Source organism: Cydia amplana, chromosome 27, assembly GCF_948474715.1.
Source record: "Cydia amplana chromosome 27, ilCydAmpl1.1, whole genome shotgun sequence".
Classification (NCBI taxonomy): domain Eukaryota; kingdom Metazoa; phylum Arthropoda; class Insecta; order Lepidoptera; family Tortricidae; genus Cydia; species Cydia amplana.
The window spans coordinates 2,849,392-2,867,894 of NC_086095.1; the positions used below are offsets into that span (position 1 = coordinate 2,849,392).

The window sequence follows — 18,503 nt, forward strand, 5'->3', positions numbered from 1 at the left end:
CCTCCACAATCACCAAACCCGTTGTCTAAACAGCAATGCATAAATCGTCTGCAATAGACGAAAAGACCTGTGATGATGACGTGAATTGCCGATGTAGTAACGGAACACTACTAATGGTAAAACCTACATATTAATCTGACAGTGTCTACTGTTTGCCAATAAATGATAAAATTGATAAAAAATTAACACTTCAGGTAAGTTTGTTTTGAATACAAAGGTTAATTAAATAATTTATCACCACACCAACTGGTAAAGGCCCCCTTGATTGTTCAAATACTAATGAGAAAATTGCATTTATGATTTATCCCACATGTGGGGCAAAGTAATCAGATCTAAATTTTGAGTTTCCTTATGTTAGCTGGTAGAATTTACTTTTAAATGATGATTTTGAATTATAAATTCTTTATAATGTTCATGTGGATTTGATTTTTTTGGTATTTTATAGTTGGTATTTTCCCTGCATTGGCATGGTGATAAATTCTGTGTTTCATTAGGTGGCAATGTTTGTTTAACCCTCGTGCCTTGAATTCTCACAACGCTCAAGATTCCACTTCTCGAACCACTCGCTACGCTCATAGTTCAAATCTTCTGCTTGCCCTGGAATCAACATTAGCATGAGCGGTTAAACAACTGCTTTGCCCCCTTGCCCACTAATAACTATTGTCAAGTTTTATTTTAACCCCCCATGCTAATATTGATACCCGAGCAAGCAAAAGATTCCAAAGTATTTAGAGTTAGAGCAAGAAAGAAGAAAGGTACGTCATAATTTCAAAGATGTTTGACATTTAAAATAACACATGTACTGCGCAGGCGATCAATATCGCTGCATACTTTTCTTGGTCTAAATCTATACAATGGTTAGTGTTTGCAAACAGACTCCAATGTGAAGGCAATGTGTATTAAACTTTATTGTGATATTATTACATTTTATATATAAAAAATATGTTTCTGATTTCAGGACCCAGCCTCTAGCCACTAGAAGTTACAATGTATGCAACAAGAGAGTGAAGATGAAATAGTCAATGCATCTCTGTACAGTCGCCATCAGATATATCGGAACGGCCAAGGTGTTCACAATATCTGAACACGCACTCTAACGCCCTGACAATAGAGGCGTGTTCAGATATTTGTGAGCGCCTTGGCCGCTCCGATATATCTGATGGCGACTGTACCACAAGTAAAATATTTTGAGTGGAAGATGGTTGAGATTGATTCCTGTTTCAACGGACAGACACATGCTATGAAGATTCTCTTAAAAATAATAAAATACAATTAATAAATTCAATGTTTAACATGATAGTGACTTTATTTTGTCTACCCACTAACAACCAATTTGTTCAATGCTGGCGGGCAATGGCGGTAAACTTAAATATTTGATGTGGTATGAAGCTAAATGTTTTGAACATAATGGCAAGCCACTAAAAAGTTTTAATCCTAGATTAGCCATTAAACTGTGGCTGCCAGTCTGATTTGTTAATTGTTATATAAGTACAGTCAGCGTCATATAGTAGGTAGCATCCAAAGTATTCAAATAGTTCGGTACACCATATTATTTGTATGGCGTACTGAACTATTTGAATACTTTGGATGCGACCTACTATACGACGCTGACTGTACTTAATTTAAATATATATAAATTGTATATTATTTCTACGGCCTCCTAGCTAGTCAGTAGTGACAGTGACCCTGCTCTGCTATGTGCTATGAAGTAGGAGGTCCTGGGTTCAAATCCTCATAGGACATTTATTTGTTTTTTAATTGTGTGTGTATATATTAATGGTCTATATCTATTCCCATCTGTCCACACCTCTTGTATGGCGGCGGGGACAAATGGGCCACCACCATGGGACACCATATTAATACACTTTTAGGGGGATCCGAACCTAGGACTTCCAGCTTTGATATGATCATAAAATATAAGATATGTATGTATTTACGAGGGGTATTCAAAATATTCTCGGTATGAGAATGAAAACAAACAAGTACGAAAAGTTTGATATTTTTATTTTTCAATATACTCCCCCTCTATGTTCATACACTTAAAAGATCGATCAATTATTTTTTTTAATCCCTCGTAAAAATATTTTTTATCTTTCGTGTAAAAATGCTCCTCCACTGCCGCCTTCAATGCTTCATCGTCAGAAAATTTATTTCCACGCAGATCCTTTTTAAGATTGGGGAGCAAAAAGAAGTCGCTGGGGGCTAAGTCCGGACTATACGGTGGGTGAGTAACAGTTTTAAACCCACGTTCAACAATAGCTGCCTTGGCAATATGAGCAGTATGGACGGGGGCGTTGTCATGCAGAAGCAGAATACCTTTGGTTAACTTTCCTCGCCTCTTTTCTTTAATTACATCCTTTAATTGACGTAGAATGTTAGCGTAGTACTGTCCTGTGATATTTACACCTTTTTCTTTATAATCGATTAGTAATACTCCTTCACAATCCCAAAATATCGTGGCCATGACCTTGCCAGCTGAAGGGATGACCTTCAACTTCTTGGGATGAGCTGAACCCTTAATGTGCCACTGCATGGACTCTTGTTTACTCTCTGGGTCATAATGATGAACCCAGGTTTCATCTCCAGTAACTATTCTTTGCAGCACCTCATCAGGATTTTCACCGCACAGGTCAATAAAATCGGAACAACAAGCTACACGCATGTCTTTTTGAAGCCGAGTCAGCATTCGCGGAACCCATTTTGCACTTACTTTTGACATATTAAGATGGTCATGTATAATATCATGTACGGTACCAATAGAGAGATTGGTTACTTGTGCTATAGATTTTACCTTCACTCGACCATCTTCCAATATAAGTTTTTCCACTTTATCAATATTTTCTTGTGAAGTAGCTACTACAGGCCGGCCAGGTCTAGGGTCATCTTCAATACTCTCCCTTCCGCGTTTAAACTCGCTTGACCACTTTTGAATGGTAGATAAAGAAGGAGCAGACTCACGGTAAACACAATCCATTTCCTCTTTTATGGTTTTTTGATTTTTACCCTGTTTTGTCAAGAATTTTATCACGCATCGATGTTCTAATTTAGTTAACATTGTCAATTCGCACAGGATGTTCATGTTTGTTCAGCAATTGCAGAAAAACAAAAGACTATCTCGGTTCGAATTATACTTTTTTTTAATGTCAATGAATAAACCTTAGCGACCAGTAACGAAAGAAATTTTAGAAGAGGTCGTAAGATATCAATACCGAGAATATTTTGAACGCCCCTCGTACATTTACACATTGTATTATTGCTCTCATACATATAGGGATATTTTTTTAAATGTCGGATGTCTCTTCTCTTTTGAGCATGAATAGAAGCAGGGGATAACTGACAGAACGGGATAGTCTTATGTATCTTTCAGTAGGAGTAGCAGCGAAAGCGCTATTATTGTTTGTCCTTGTCACAGTCTCACATCTTGTTTTATTCCCCACCGTAAATTGACCACCGTGATTGGTCGAATTCATTTGTTGCCCACCATAACAAATAAATTCGACCAATCATAGCGGCGCAATGCGACGCTATGATTGGTCGAATTTACATGTTTTGTCCCTCACGGAGGCACGCGTACACCACTTCTATAGGATGCTACCTTCTATGCTTTTGAGCAAGTTTTTGTCACCTGCCCTGCTATTCAAACTACTCAAGAATTTACAATGTTTTGTTACCAAGTAGGTCGATTAGTGTAAGACTGTCCTAAAATATATGTATAGCTATATGAGGACAATTTTGTAATGCGTAAGGTTAAGTAAATTAATATACAAACAGCAACACTCCTAACTGTACATCGGTACAGTTAACACTTAACAGTGTGGCTGATGATACCATGTAGGTTTAATATATTTTAATTATTATCACGTTTCTAAGAACAATAGTACATTATTGTCGAGGTTCGGAAGTAGCTACTTGCAAGCTGAGGATTCGTTTTAAACGGACGACCTTGGGAGTCCGTTTAATTGAATCCGAAGCCAGCAAGTAGCCTTCCAGCCGAGTCATATATAGTGCTTTTCTCAAAAATGGTGCAAGAGATATTTTACAGAAGCAACGTTCTAATTTTCACAGAGAAAAGTAAAACCATTAAAAAGATTTGCTTGCCGCCTTTAAAAAAAATAGAAGTGTATTTTTCTGCTGAAAATACGCCAACGTATTTGAGACACCTAAATAGTCGCGGTACCAACATTATATTAATAATAAGTGCTGATCATCTGTTCGGCTGTTTAATGGACCTATGCCTTCATTTGATATGGCCATTTAAAGTTTTAAAAAGTTTGGAACTCGTTTAATAATGGAATTTGTATGCAACATTGCAGTCCCGAAATCGAGACAGCAATGTTTTTAACTTTTTAATTTTTAGAATGACCATAAACTACACACTTCGCGACCTATTTTTTAACCGGCAACGTCGACTTTGCCGTCCATTTTTGAGAAAAATTATATTATTTATTACTTAATAATGTTGATATGTTGTCTGTGATATGATCATAAAGTATGAGGATTTACTACAGTGACATCTATTGATAGTCTTTCTCAAACAATCGAGCTATTTAGTGTGTTACAACGGCAAGAAACTAACTGTCTAGTAATGCGATAGATGGCGCTTAGAATAGTTCATGCCATTATTTATTTATTTTTTTCTGCGTCGATTTACTATGTGTAAATGGATGTTTTAAAAGGTTTTTGTTGTAATATGCTAAATAAATTAGAACTATACATGTTAATTTAAAAATTGGCAAGATTTGAAATAACACAAATATATATTTAGGCCCAATGGTGCTCTGAGTGACATCTCTTGGATTTTTGTGGAACTAAGCGAGGCTTGTATGGGCCGATTACTCTATACTATACTTACTTTATGGTATAAGTATCAAACTAACCACCGTAGGGAACCATTATGACTCAAGTGCCATAGTTTCAGAGATACAAGTGATTAAAGGCGACGTATATATACGTTGTCGGGTTAAGATAAAGTAAATATTATCAGATTATTATGTATTAAGTTAAGTGTTTATTGCAAGTAAAAGTGCTATGCGCGTTTTGAAACTGTTCACCGCCGGTTTAATTCTACGGTTACTGGGTTAGTGGTGTTGTAAGAAACCGGTCGGCGTTGAAAGCGTACTCGTACGTTGTAAAACGAATACTGCGATAAATGAAATAGTTTCTGGAAAACCGATTTAAGGTGACCCAGGAGACGTTTCCAAATCAAAGACAAAAGGAATTACCATAACAGTTTTGAATGATTCACGGTTAGTTTCACTAGACTTATATCGACCGGGATATGAACCGTGATTACCTTATGTATTGTTTTCGAGCTCCCGATATTTCGACGCAGTTACATGCATCTTGTTCATCTTGTTACCCGTGAACAAGATGCATGTAACTGCGTCGAAATATCGGGAGCTCGAAAACAATACAAAAGGTAATCACGGTTCATATTCCGGTCGATATAAGTCGAAGGGTAACATTCCATTTCTGACCGCAGGTGCACTACTGGTACTGAACGCGTCGCTGTTACTGTTAATGTCCATAGTAAAATGAACAGTAGTGCAGCTGCGGTTGGAAATGGACTGTCACCTTAAGGAATTACCACTCAAAAAAGTGATCCAGGAGACGTACCAAAACAAAGACAAAGAGGAAAAATGGATTGATCTCTATCTACGTATATTCTTAATTATTTGAGACGAAATGGGACGGCCATACAAACATGAATTGTGACCAAAACGTAGTTAAATTTTTTATTTATAGTTTATAGTTTAGGCTTAGTTTTTAAGCTGTGTTAATAATTTTCTATGGGACGATATCCCTTCGCACCTACATTTTTCAAATTTGCCGCCTTTTTCCGCTGACAAGATCTGCTTGACCAAGTATATTATTAGAGTAAGGAGCTTTAAAACACTCTATGGTTATTGTTTTTCGCTCCTAACGATACATGAAGGAAAATGGCGACTACATTTGCACGCGGTCATCCACTATTCCACTATCTTCCTAATAAATAATAACAAAGAGTTTCAGTAATAAAAACTAATTAAGAGTGATTGTATTGTAAACGGATTATCGTTCATTACTAAATTAGACATTCCAATACAGATAAATAAACAATTTATGTTATGAATTAATATAAAAAAAAATTAATGTCTAAATACAAAAAGAGGGTCAAATATTTTGTCCAGTATTTTGAACAGTGCCATATTAAGGGTTAACGGGTCTAACGCAATTACATTTCATTTGTTTACCTTTTTTCCGACTGTTCAGCCAGGTTGCACTAGCTGTGGTGTGTGGTGGTGTGGTGTGGTGTAGTGTAGTGTGGTGTGGTAGATCCGTTAATAACATTAATATGTGTACAAAAACAATACGCGAGAGTTTAAAGTGTTTTTTTTTTGTTTATTAACCGTAAAGTGTTAATGAAGCACTTATCTATACGACGAGGCAATGTAAGGGCTCGTCTTATCGCAAACGGCGCTTAAGTCCTTTTTCACACAGTAACATACATTGCGGAATTTGCGCATAGGTAGTCAATTAATTATGTATACCGTTATTATAATCATAATTCATAATGAAAATTTATGTATGAGGATCTGAAAAGCCTAACATAAATCCCTTGTCGAAATTATAAAGAAAAAGGCAGCCATCTTGAATTTCCACATTTTTTATTCAATCGCGTCGAAAGTTAAATTTTAAATATCTGAGAGACCGAGCTTTGCTCAGAAAACATATATTATAAAATCTGAAAAAAAAAGTCATTTATTGTCGCAAAACATACAGTAACAAAATGAAACAAACAAGGAAAAAGAAAAAAGACACAATAAGCACATAAGTCCAATAGGGTTGTTAACTGTATAAATATATATAATATAATTATAACTAAATGTAGAAGGAGAAGTTAATTTGAACGTAACGTCGTGTGTGCGTTTCATATACCTACACTAGTATCTAACCGTTCCGACAGTTCGAGAAAAAAAAGAAAGAACTTGATTTGACCTGACAGTCAACCACCCTATAAGGGCAAATGCGTGTTTTCCCGTGGATAAAACCTAGCTAAATCGATTTTCCGGCCCCGAAAACCCCCATATATCAAGTTACATCGAAATCGTTAGAGCCGTTTCCGAAATCCCCGAAATATCATCATTATTTTCCTCGCGTTTTCCCGGCATTTTGCCACGGCTCATGGGATAGGTAAGATAGATGTATATGAGTATTCTCTATAGAACTTTTTTGGCAAACCGCAGTTCTCAGTTCGTGGCAAACTACTAGTTTGAAATGTAACATTTACTTAAGTAATAAAGATACTTGTAAGGTACGGTAAGGAAAGGTACTTATATGTAAAGATGTCTTAACCGCCAGTCGTCTGTCATTTTTATCGTTTTTATCTAATTTAGGGTTGAACCCTCGATCTCTTGTGTAAACATTTTGTTTACATCTTTATTATCGATTCAGGAACTGATGAATATAATAAGTTCCGTTTAGTAACGATATCATACTCAGGTCAAATGTTACTGAAATATATGCCTGCTTGGCGATAAAAAAAATTAGAAGTTTGGGTAGGTAAAGTTTTTTTTACTTTTTAATATTTTTGGGTTTAAAGATAAAAGATAAGATAAAAGATAGTTTATTCAAGTAGGCATAATTACAATTGCGCTTATGAACGTCAAATAAAGCTAGGTAGACCGGCTCCAACCCTACACCTCTGCCCCGAGAAGATTTAAATCCCCCCTCAATTAGAGGAGGGTATCCCAATATGGGACCGGCAACAAACTCGGCGGGACACATCTTTTCAAAAATAATTACATTTTATAATTAACATGCATATGCGAGAAAATAAGGAAAAAAAAAAACAATTTAAATTACTATAGAATTCATGCAATTATACACATAAGGTGTAATAGAAATTTGATTTAGAAAATATACATATGTACACGGAATCATACAAATTCGTAGCTCTTTCAGAAAACATATCAAATTCTTAAAAACTTTTTTAAGTACCAATGAGTTACAAGTAAGGTCAATGAGGGAACAGTGGCTATACACAATTCACCTGTAAACAGAATTAATTTTAGTATAGGTAAGGTGGCTAGTTATTGAAGGGCGGCCAGTTATTGAAACCTTATACAATTATGAATGTTAAATATGAATTATGTTTAAAAAGGTGAACAAAATTAGGAATTAAATGAACTTGTCTGCAAGTGAAGTAAGATTCTTTTTTTTTTATATTCATACTTTTATTTATTTCTTTGTCTAAATTTATACGTACAAAACTTAAGAAACTAAAATAATTCTATTAAGTAGCTGCATTAAACGGTGGCCAGTAATCGACGATTTACCCTACCTATTAGTAAAGTATAATACGATCAGAATATTAAAATAAACAATTACAGATGTATATATATTTAATATGCATGTATTTATGTGTTACCGCAATTCCATGTAGAACCATAAAAGTATAATATAAGCATGTTACATATTACTTACATGGTTATTATTACACTTATGTCCATACTCGTATTATATTTCCGAGGAATATTGAGTCAGATACTAAATTAGTGCAATAATAGGTAAGGTACTTACAGTCAGCGTAATGTCTGGTATGCGTCACTGTTTTGAATAAAAAGTAAATCATCAGTTCATCACCATCAGACTAATTCTTTTTTTAATTCTTTGGAAGCTGCCAAGGCCCCTATTCGAGATGTAGCTACAACTGTCAGATTTCGCGTCCACTTCAATTCAACAGTTGATTGAATCGCATGTTCATCAACTGCGGATAATATCGTTTGGTTCAACTAATAATGCAACAAAAATTGTCTTTGTTTTATTACTACATACTTTAAGGTTTATAATTGGTTGTCACCTAACTATGGATTGCTGGACACAGGATTGTTCCGATTCAAAGGGAGTTCAACACGATACGTCAAACGTCGCTCGTCGAATACCCCTCCAGCTTTACTATAGTGTGTCAATTTGTCAAAGGACTGTCTCATTTCAAACATGGACAGTAGGGATTGCAATCCGGTCCGGCGGATTCGGTAATCCGGCCGGATCCGGTACATTATTCAAGCTACCGGATCCGGCAAATTTCACCGGATCCGGTCTCGGATCCAGTAAAAGGAATAAAAGCGCTTAAATATTAAATAACAGCTTAAAACACTGCTAGAATTTAAAAGTTCACGCCAATATTCGAACGTAATTCTATTTTAATGCTCCCCTCCCCGCGTTCCCGCTCGCAAACAGCAACACAACAACTTGTTTGTTAGTTGACGCCAGTCTTCTACCGACGATATATGTGTCGTCGTAGTGTTGGTTGAGATTCCCGTACACCGTAAGTAAGTACTGAATTGTTTTATATTTAATTAATTGTGTAATGATAATATAACGTACATGTTGCTTCGTTTAATTTAGTACAAACCATTATAGCCCAGTTATAATAAGTGTTAACTGCATTTAAAATAGAATGAAGAAATGTTTATAAGACTTAATTCAGCAGTCAAAGTAAAGTAAATAGAATATGTTATTTTTTTTATTATTATGCTACTAAATAAAGCGAAGAATTGAAAGCACCTTTTTGTGGTAGTTGTGGGGCTATAGATATTTTAAGAGAAAAAGAAGATTTTAATTTGTGAGACTGATTATTGTAATAAGACTTAGTGGTTACGTATTAAAAACGTTGATTTTTGAAACCTCAAACTGTCGTTTTATTAACCCATTAGAAAAATATCCTTAACTGCGCATATAACGCTAAAAAACATAATAAAATAAGTGACTGGACGAATTTTTCATCCGCAATACCAATCCGGCCGGATCCAGCCGGATCCCCGGATTGAGGCCAAAATCCGGCCGGATCCGGCCGGATTCAAAACCAGACCGGATTGCAATCCCTAATGGACAGAGAGAATCATACTATCTTAGTCTTATACTAGTACTAGCACCCAAAAGAAAAGGATGAGTGTGCAAGGAGGTGTGTGTGTGTGTGATGAGTGAACAAAAAACTTTTTGTTCCTATTAACTGACAAATTGGATTGCGATTAAATGATTATGATTATGATTATGATTTGACCAACTATATATCACATTAACTATAGCAACTCTGTTATTTTACTTTCAGCCTTATTGAGTTTTATGAGGTAATTACTAACGAGAGAAAACACAGATCGTTTACAGTGTAGGTATGTCGAAAGTAGGTAGATTGTAACATAGCAAATAACTAAGTATAGTATAGGCAAAAGCAGCTAGAATCTGTCTAAGCAGCACTTTTCAGAGCCCCTAGTGTAAATTTCATTCGATAGCGTGACGTGCGTTCGCGTTTGCGTAATGTCTATTTTTGTATAGGGTTTTGAACAGTACGGCTACCATCAGTTTGGCACCACGGATTTAGAGTTAATAAACTGGATCGAGTACATTGACCAAAAAGTGTGTCCACATGAGAAGTCAAACTAGAGCCCTGCATCTCGTTCTAATTAGGGTGACCATAAGACATCTGTATCTGGGATATTAGGATAACATGAAATATATCAGTAGGGTGTGACATTTTCTAAATAAAGTGAAATTTTAAGTAGTCGGGTTTTTTCTTTCATTTGTAGTCGGCCTCTTTAGCACTCACTCATGGTATGTTCATAAAGGTAGGCTTCCCTTTTGTCCACTTCAGCTTTTTTTAAGTGTAAGCGTCATTGAAGATCTGTTTAGCAAATATGACGTTTTTTTTAAAGTTGGTGCCTTTTTTCTATTGACGGAAATGTGTCCTACCTATAAAGAATCGATTGCATATATATAAACAGTTTGACACACCTTTTCCGTAACAAAATATTATGTATAAATGAGAGTCTGTAATGTTTAAGGAGTTAAGCACTTTGGTTTTTAATTTTGGCAATTGAAGGGATGTTTACAAAAACAACATAACTGACTACACTGGTTGACACCTGAAACGAACATGTTCTTAAAAAAAATGACAACCGCTCTAATCAGTTATGTTGTTTTTGTAAACATCCCTTCAATTAGGTATTCTATAACAAATCTTAAATTAAACATGCCGAAATAAAGACATGCCTATTAAGTTAAACTTACTTTTACATTACCTACGTTAATAATAAGAATTCTGTGAGACCGATTCACAACGTGCCGACATCATAGTCACCCTAATGAGTTTGACAATGTTGTCTTGTATTTTTATAGTAAAATGTAATAATTGTGGCTTTCTTGTGAAACAATATTCCACAATTAGCAATTATTTCACTCCAACAACCTTTAACATAACATTTCTTCACAATTTTTAAGAAATTTCGCATTCACGTGTTTTGAAGAAATGTCATCAAGTTGGGGATACCAATTAATATTTAAAGTTACTACAAATCCTACCATACTAAAATTTAGGTTTTTTTTGCTGTGTATGCGCTTGGTTTAATCAGTTAATAATATTGGCATCATAATTATTTACAAATTACTTAAAATATATCAGAACTGTAATCTGAATATCGCACTAAAATTGTATAAGAAGGTAATTAAATTCAGTAGTTTAATGATATAATTTCTACCACAATGGTATCTTTTTAACATTGGCAACATGTGCGAGTGAGACACAGGGCTCGGGTTTTTCTATCTCAAGTGGACCGTTTTCTCTAGTCTGATACGAACAACTTTCTGTCTCGGTGATAAGGTTCAAATTAGTATGGCAAAAAAAGTGACAACTCGCTCCAGTTTAAAAAATATAACTTCATGTTTGGCACTGACATAAACGCCGTCGAGAACGTAATTTACTCGCTCGTACTCGCATATTAGTGCAAACGAGATGTATAGAAAGTAAATGTCGGTTTTGACACTGTCAGTGACTCATGGTACGGGCTCAGAGCGTCAAGCGGGACGTTTTGGAAACTCTAAATCCCATACAAAATGACAGTTAACATAAATAAATGCGTAGGTATGTCACGTGACGCTATCGAATGAATTTTTCACTAGGGATATAGGTAAAAAGATACGCAGTGATTTTCTATACCTCTCGCGTCAATTGCTGATCCCTATGACAGTTTATTTTTATATGGAGTAGGTATCTCTCATTTTGTTTTTAGAAGTTTAGTACCTACATTTATTTATGTAGAATGTACCTAAGTTGTACAGTCGCCATCAAATATATCGGAGCGGCCGAGGTGCTCAAAAATATCTAAACACGCACTCTAATGCCTTGTGAATAGAAGCGTGTTCAGAACTTCAGATATTTTAAATAGGCCTTAAGTAAAGCTAAAAAAATCAATAAATATTCAAGTCAAACTATTGGAAATTGTTTACTTTCGTCGGTCTGCCTACCATTAAGGGGCCCACTGATTAACAGTCCGCCGGACGGTATCGGCCTGACAGTTAGAACAAAAATTTGACAGCTCCGAACAACTGACAGGCCCATACCGTCCGGCGGACTGGTAATCAGTGGGCCCCATTACGCAAATCCTTGCCCAACGGCCGGCACACCTACTGCCATAACTTAGACTAGACAATCTCTTCAGTAAATAGTGAACTTCTTTAATGATCTCAAGGACGTATATCTAGTCATCTAGTTCCCTTTGGTCCGGCAACGCGCATGTGGCTCCTCTACACTATCGGCGATGATAGACAATGACTGAGTGGCGGCATAGAGAAAAAAATACATAGATTGCTCACTCCATACATCAGTTTTAGTACCAAAAAGACTATTAGCATCTAGCATCGAGTAGCGGAACTATCAGTACTGCTACTTGACAATAGATGTAGCACCGAACGGAAAATCTTATGCTGTTGAGATAAGACTTTCCGGTCGGTGCTACATCTATTGTCAAGTAGCAGTACTGATAGTTCCGCTACTCGATGCTAGATGTAGACATTGAAATTAATAGTCTAACTGATGTATGGAGTGAGCACTCTTGTCTTACTATATTTCTCTATGGTGGCGGGCACGATATAGTGTAGACGGCGTAGGGCCAAGGCGGAAACAGTGGTTCAAAAATAGTACATTACTGCAGAGGCTGTGAAGTAAGGGATTGCAGGACGAGATCGTGGTAGACGGTCCGCCGGACTGGTAATCAGTCGGCCCCTTAAGCAGCATCATAGTAAGACAAGAGTGCTCACTCCATACATCAGTTAGACTATTAAATTATTAATTTCAGTGCCTACATCTAGCATCGAGTAGCGGAACTATCAGTACTGCTACTTGACAATAGATGTAACACCGACCGGAAAGTCTTATCTCAACAGCATAAGACTTTCCGGTCGGTGCCACATCTATTGTCAAGTAGCAGTACTGATAGTTCCGCTACTCGATGCTAGATGCTAATAGTCTTTTTGGTACTAAAACTGATGTATGGAGTGAGCAATCTATGTATTTTTTTCTCTATGGCAGCATATAATTGTTTGCTATTAAGGTGTTACTAGGTCAGTTTGCAAAATTTTCTAAGAACAAGAATTTAGGTCAAGTTAAAATCGCAATCACATAAGCAAAGAAGTTTGATGTCGTACAAGTATGTGGTTTTTCATCACACTAAGTACTCTAAGTATTCCCCTTCCCTACTTAAGAGCCCATCAACGTGCACACTAGCGCCACTGCTAAATAATCGTGATTATTAAAATTTAACGAAATATATTTTAAAAAGGGGGCCGCTACGTACTGTATTTTGTATTAAAGTACCTTTTGAATACATCAAACTAGTTTCTATGTTGCTGGATTCGTCAATTTGTGAACTCAAAACGGAGATCGACGAACATAGAAACTAGTTTGATGTATTCAAAAGGTATTTTAATACAAGATACAGTACGTAGCGGCCCCCTTTTTAAAATACCTATATTTTGTTAAATTTAAATAATCACGATTTTAGCAGTGGCGCTAGTGTGCACGTTGATGGGCTCTTAAGGAGTATTTTAAATTAATTTATTTATTTGGGAAACATACAGCACATAACAACACAATAAGGTAAAATATATAGTTAGAACATAAGCCAATTAGACGCGCAACCGCAGATATACGAGGGGTATTCAAAATATTCTCGGTATGAGAATGAAAACAAACAAGTACGAAAAGTTTGATATTTTTATTTTTCAATATACTCCCCCCCTATGTTCATACACTTAAAAGATCGATCAATTATTTTTTTTAATCCCTCGTAAAAATATTTTTTATCTTTCGTGTAAAAATGCTCCTCCACTGCCGCCTTCAATGCTTCATCGTCAGAAAATTTATTTCCACGCAGATCCTTTTTAAGATTGGGGAGCAAAAAGAAGTCGCTGGGGGCTAAGTCCGGACTATACGGTGGGTGAGTAACAGTTTTAAACCCACGTTCAACAATAGCTGCCTTGGCAATATGAGCAGTATGGACGGGGGCGTTGTCATGCAGAAGCAGAATACCTTTGGTTAACTTTCCTCGCCTCTTTTCTTTAATTACATCCTTTAATTGACGTAGAATGTTAGCGTAGTACTGTCCTGTGATATTTACACCTTTTTCTTTATAATCGATTAGTAATACTCCTTCACAATCCCAAAATATCGTGGCCATGACCTTGCCAGCTGAAGGGATGACCTTCAACTTCTTGGGATGAGCTGAACCCTTAATGTGCCACTGCATGGACTCTTGTTTACTCTCTGGGTCATAATGATGAACCCAGGTTTCATCTCCAGTAACTATTCTTTGCAGCACCTCATCAGGATTTTCACCGCACAGGTCAATAAAATCGGAACAAAAAGCTACACGCATGTCTTTTTGAAGCCGAGTCAGCATTCGCGGAACCCATCTTGCACTTACTTTTGACATATTAAGATGGTCATGTATAATATCATGTACGGTACCAATAGAGAGATTGGTTACTTGTGCTATAGATTTTACCTTCACTCGACCATCTTCCAATATAAGTTTTTCCACTTTATCAATATTTTCTTGTGAAGTAGCTACTACAGGCCGGCCAGGTCTAGGGTCATCTTCAATACTCTCCCTTCCGCATTTAAACTCGCTTGACCACTTTTGAATGGTAGATAAAGAAGGAGCAGACTCACGGTAAACACAATCCATTTCCTCTTTTATGGTTTTTTGATTTTTACCCTGTTTTGTCAAGAATTTTATCACGCATCGATGTTCTAATTTAGTTAACATTGTCAATTCGCACAGGATGTTCATGTTTGTTCAGCAATTGCAGAAAAACAAAAGACTATCTCGGTTCGAATTATACTTTTTTTTAATGTCAATGAATAAACCTTAGCGGCCAGTAACGAAAGAAATTTTAGAAGAGGTCGTAAGATATCAATACCGAGAATATTTTGAACGCCCCTCGTATTCTCAGAGAATGACCCTGTAAATGTAACTGTACCATAATCTTGCAATAAATACATTTTTGATTATTACAGGCTTAATTAACTTGCAATGTACCTAATGTTTGTGAAGGTCAAATTTACAAGTTAAATTTGACCCTCTTCCCGACTTCCAATGAAGCTGAAAATTTGCATACATACCTAAGATAAAGATAAGATAAAAGATAGTTTATTCAAGTAGGCATAATTACAATGCGCTTATGAACGTCAAATAAAGTTACACCGGCTCCAACCGTGCTCTGCCCCGAGAAGATTTAAATCCCCCCTCAATTGGAGGAGGGTATCCCAATATGGAACATACAATGTAAGTCGGGTGACAATGCAATATTATGGTACCATCGAGCTGATCTGATGATGAAGACAGGAGGTGGCTATAGGAACTCTTTGATAAAACAACGAAACTGTAATTGTATTTGGGGTTTTTAGAATTGTCTCGATGAGTATTAGTTGCCCTTCGAAAAAAAAGTACAGTCAGCGGTAAAAGCTTGTACCAAAAATGAAATTTTAGCCAAAAACTTATATTATGATTTGATTTAAGCACAGTGGGCTTGCTTTTAGTACGCCAATCTGACAAAATTTTGTACTAAAACACAAAACAGTGACCTAAATTACCTATTTCGTAACGGTCGTTGACGTAACTTAAAAGTTAATTAAGATTGTTTTCAGTATTACGAGGTTCCACTTTACAGTGGATTATATCCATTTCCGTTTTTTGAGTTCCGTACCAAAAGCAAAAGGTAAGGTGCAATTCTATTCGTCTGCCTGTCTGTCACGTCGCTCTCGGGAAATACTAACCATATCGATTGAAACTTGGAATATTACTACGTGCACTTCAACTCTTTTGTGGTGCACGTGCCGCGACCGCTGCAGGAGACCATCGAGTGCGCAGACTTCTGCGGGCCTACCGCGAACCACGTTCGACGTGTTTCCTCTCTGTCGCACTTGTAAATTCGTACGTAAGTGTGAAACGTGGTTCGCGGTAGGCCCTCTGGCCGAAAGGTGTGTTTCGGAGGTTCCGGGGCAAACTGCCGAATCCGACACAAGAGCAGCCGATGCAACGGAGCCACGCCGTTTTGTCGACTAAATAACTAGTGTTTAGTTTATAAAATACATGTGTATGTTAGTCTGTAAGGTATTTGTAATATGGGTCTTGTTGCCTGATTTAAAATTCTAAATAAATACATATATATAATCAAAGCTAACCTAAGCTAAAAGTAGTGTTTTTTTTTTATTATTTATAATGGCGACCTTAAGCTTTGACTGGGTATGGGTCAGAGAATACAAAACTATTTGGATATACCTACGCAAAAAAGCCCAGTAAAATATAGCCGGTCAAACATTTTTGTCAGTAGAAAGAGGCGCAAAATTATAATTTTTTTAAATTTGCGGTTTTTCGGGTTCCGTACCTCAAAAGGAAAAAACGGAACCCTTATAGGATCACTCGTGCGTCTGTTTGTCTATCCGACCATTCCCTCCCTTTATCTCCGAAAGTCGGTACTGGGTCTAAAATTTTTAAAAAAATACACAAAATATTTCTTACCTATAGATGACAGGAAAACCCATTAGAAATGTGCAGTCAAGCGTGAGTCGGACTTAATGTACGGAACCCTTGGAACGCGAGTCCGACTCGCACTTGGCCGGTTTTTTTTACTGACGGAAATGGCTTGATATACCATAGTTGTATTCTATGTATAAAAATAAAGCTTTCGAAAACATTCTGTCACTCGTCAAAAAATGTGACGTTATCTATGAAAAGGGACCTTATTGTCGATGGCGCTTACGCCATTATTAACGATGCTGCGATATATAAATACAATGCCGCGCAATGCTGTGCGGCGTAAGCGCCATCGACAATAAGGTCCCTTTTCATAGATAATGCCCTAAATAATGTGTGTCAAAGCCACAAGCCTCGCACTACTGTCATGCACATAGATTAATCGAGTGACACCGAAAGTAGTAAAGCCAGTTTCGAAAACTGATTTATTAAAATATGCAACTATTTTGTCATTAATAATAGGATTCATGAATAGATAAAAATTATCAAAATTAATTTATTTTTAAAGTTTTCAAACCAAAAATTAATAAATTAAAATGATGTCCTATTTTTATTGTTTACCTACTTGTAAATTGTTAAGCTTTTCTTAATATTGGATGAAAAAAATATCTAAAATTATTTATTGTAAAGTTAAATCAATGTAGGTACCTATTGTACTTACTTAATCAATCTGAGTTTCGTTATTTAAAACATTTGTAATTAGTTTGGCGTCGTTACTTTAAAATATTAAAAATAAATAGGTACTTAATAAATAGTTATATTTAACTTTCAAACACGTTTTAAATTAGCATAAGAAATTGTGCTAATTAAAAACGCGTACCTAATAAAAGTTTAATAAAGTTAAGCGGCATTTAACTTTTTCAAATCTCAAAGAATCACCTACATAGCATCTAACAAAACTTCAATAACATTAAACCTCAAAATTATTAATATTTAAAGTCAACTTTCTTTCATTAAAACATTCATAAGGCAAAGTACCTATCATGGCATCGTCTGCATCTACAGCCTCTCGGCTCACATTTCACTCAAGCGACCCACTGACACATTTACCCCCGCTCTCAGTGAAAGCAAAATTAGCAAAAACCAATAATTACATAAGATTATTGCAATAAAATTACCTTAGCAAAATTCCGATTATGTGTACACCATTCACAATCACTTATCACAAGAAAAACACACTTTTCGAAAAAAAAAACACTTTTTACAAAATGGCGCGCTGTCACTTGTCAAAAATGCCGGGAAGCGGGGCTTGTTTTTTTTTTAATTTGTCGCGAATGCAGCAGCGTTGTGCGTTCAGTCTATGCGGGCTCGAACGCCCGACTGCAACCAACTCACCACTCACTGCTAACTTGATGAACAATCATTCATTGCTACAATGAGGCATTGTCATTAAGTTACTTAATTTTTTTTGATGACGCGCGCGCACTGACGATGGTTTTAATACGCAAAATAATCGATTTCAATAATATTTTTCTGTTGTTAGTTTAGAAAATTACCTACGCAATTGAATATTAATGAGAAATAGATACCTATGTAGAAACTAATAAAAACAAAAAAATATTATTGAAGTTGAATCAATAATATTTTCTTGTTTTTATTCGTGTAAGTACCTACACGGTTTACTAGAGTAGGGTTCAAAAGAAGATTTGT

General features: G+C 36.1%; 1 protein-coding gene across 3 annotated transcripts in view; it reads right to left on the reverse strand.

Moving 5' to 3' along the window:
* The window catches only part of LOC134660465 (scavenger receptor class B member 1), a 143,539-nt gene extending 125,416 nt beyond the window's left edge, over window positions 1–18,123 (reverse strand). For 2 of the 3 annotated variants that reach the window (XM_063516217.1, XM_063516218.1), the window contains exon 1: window positions 17,972–18,123. The gene's annotated coding sequence lies outside the window, so the exon portion shown is untranslated. The remainder of the gene's footprint in view (window positions 1–17,971) is intronic. The other variant, XM_063516219.1, reaches the window with a different exon arrangement.
* Between the last annotated feature and the right edge of the window lie 380 nt (window positions 18,124–18,503).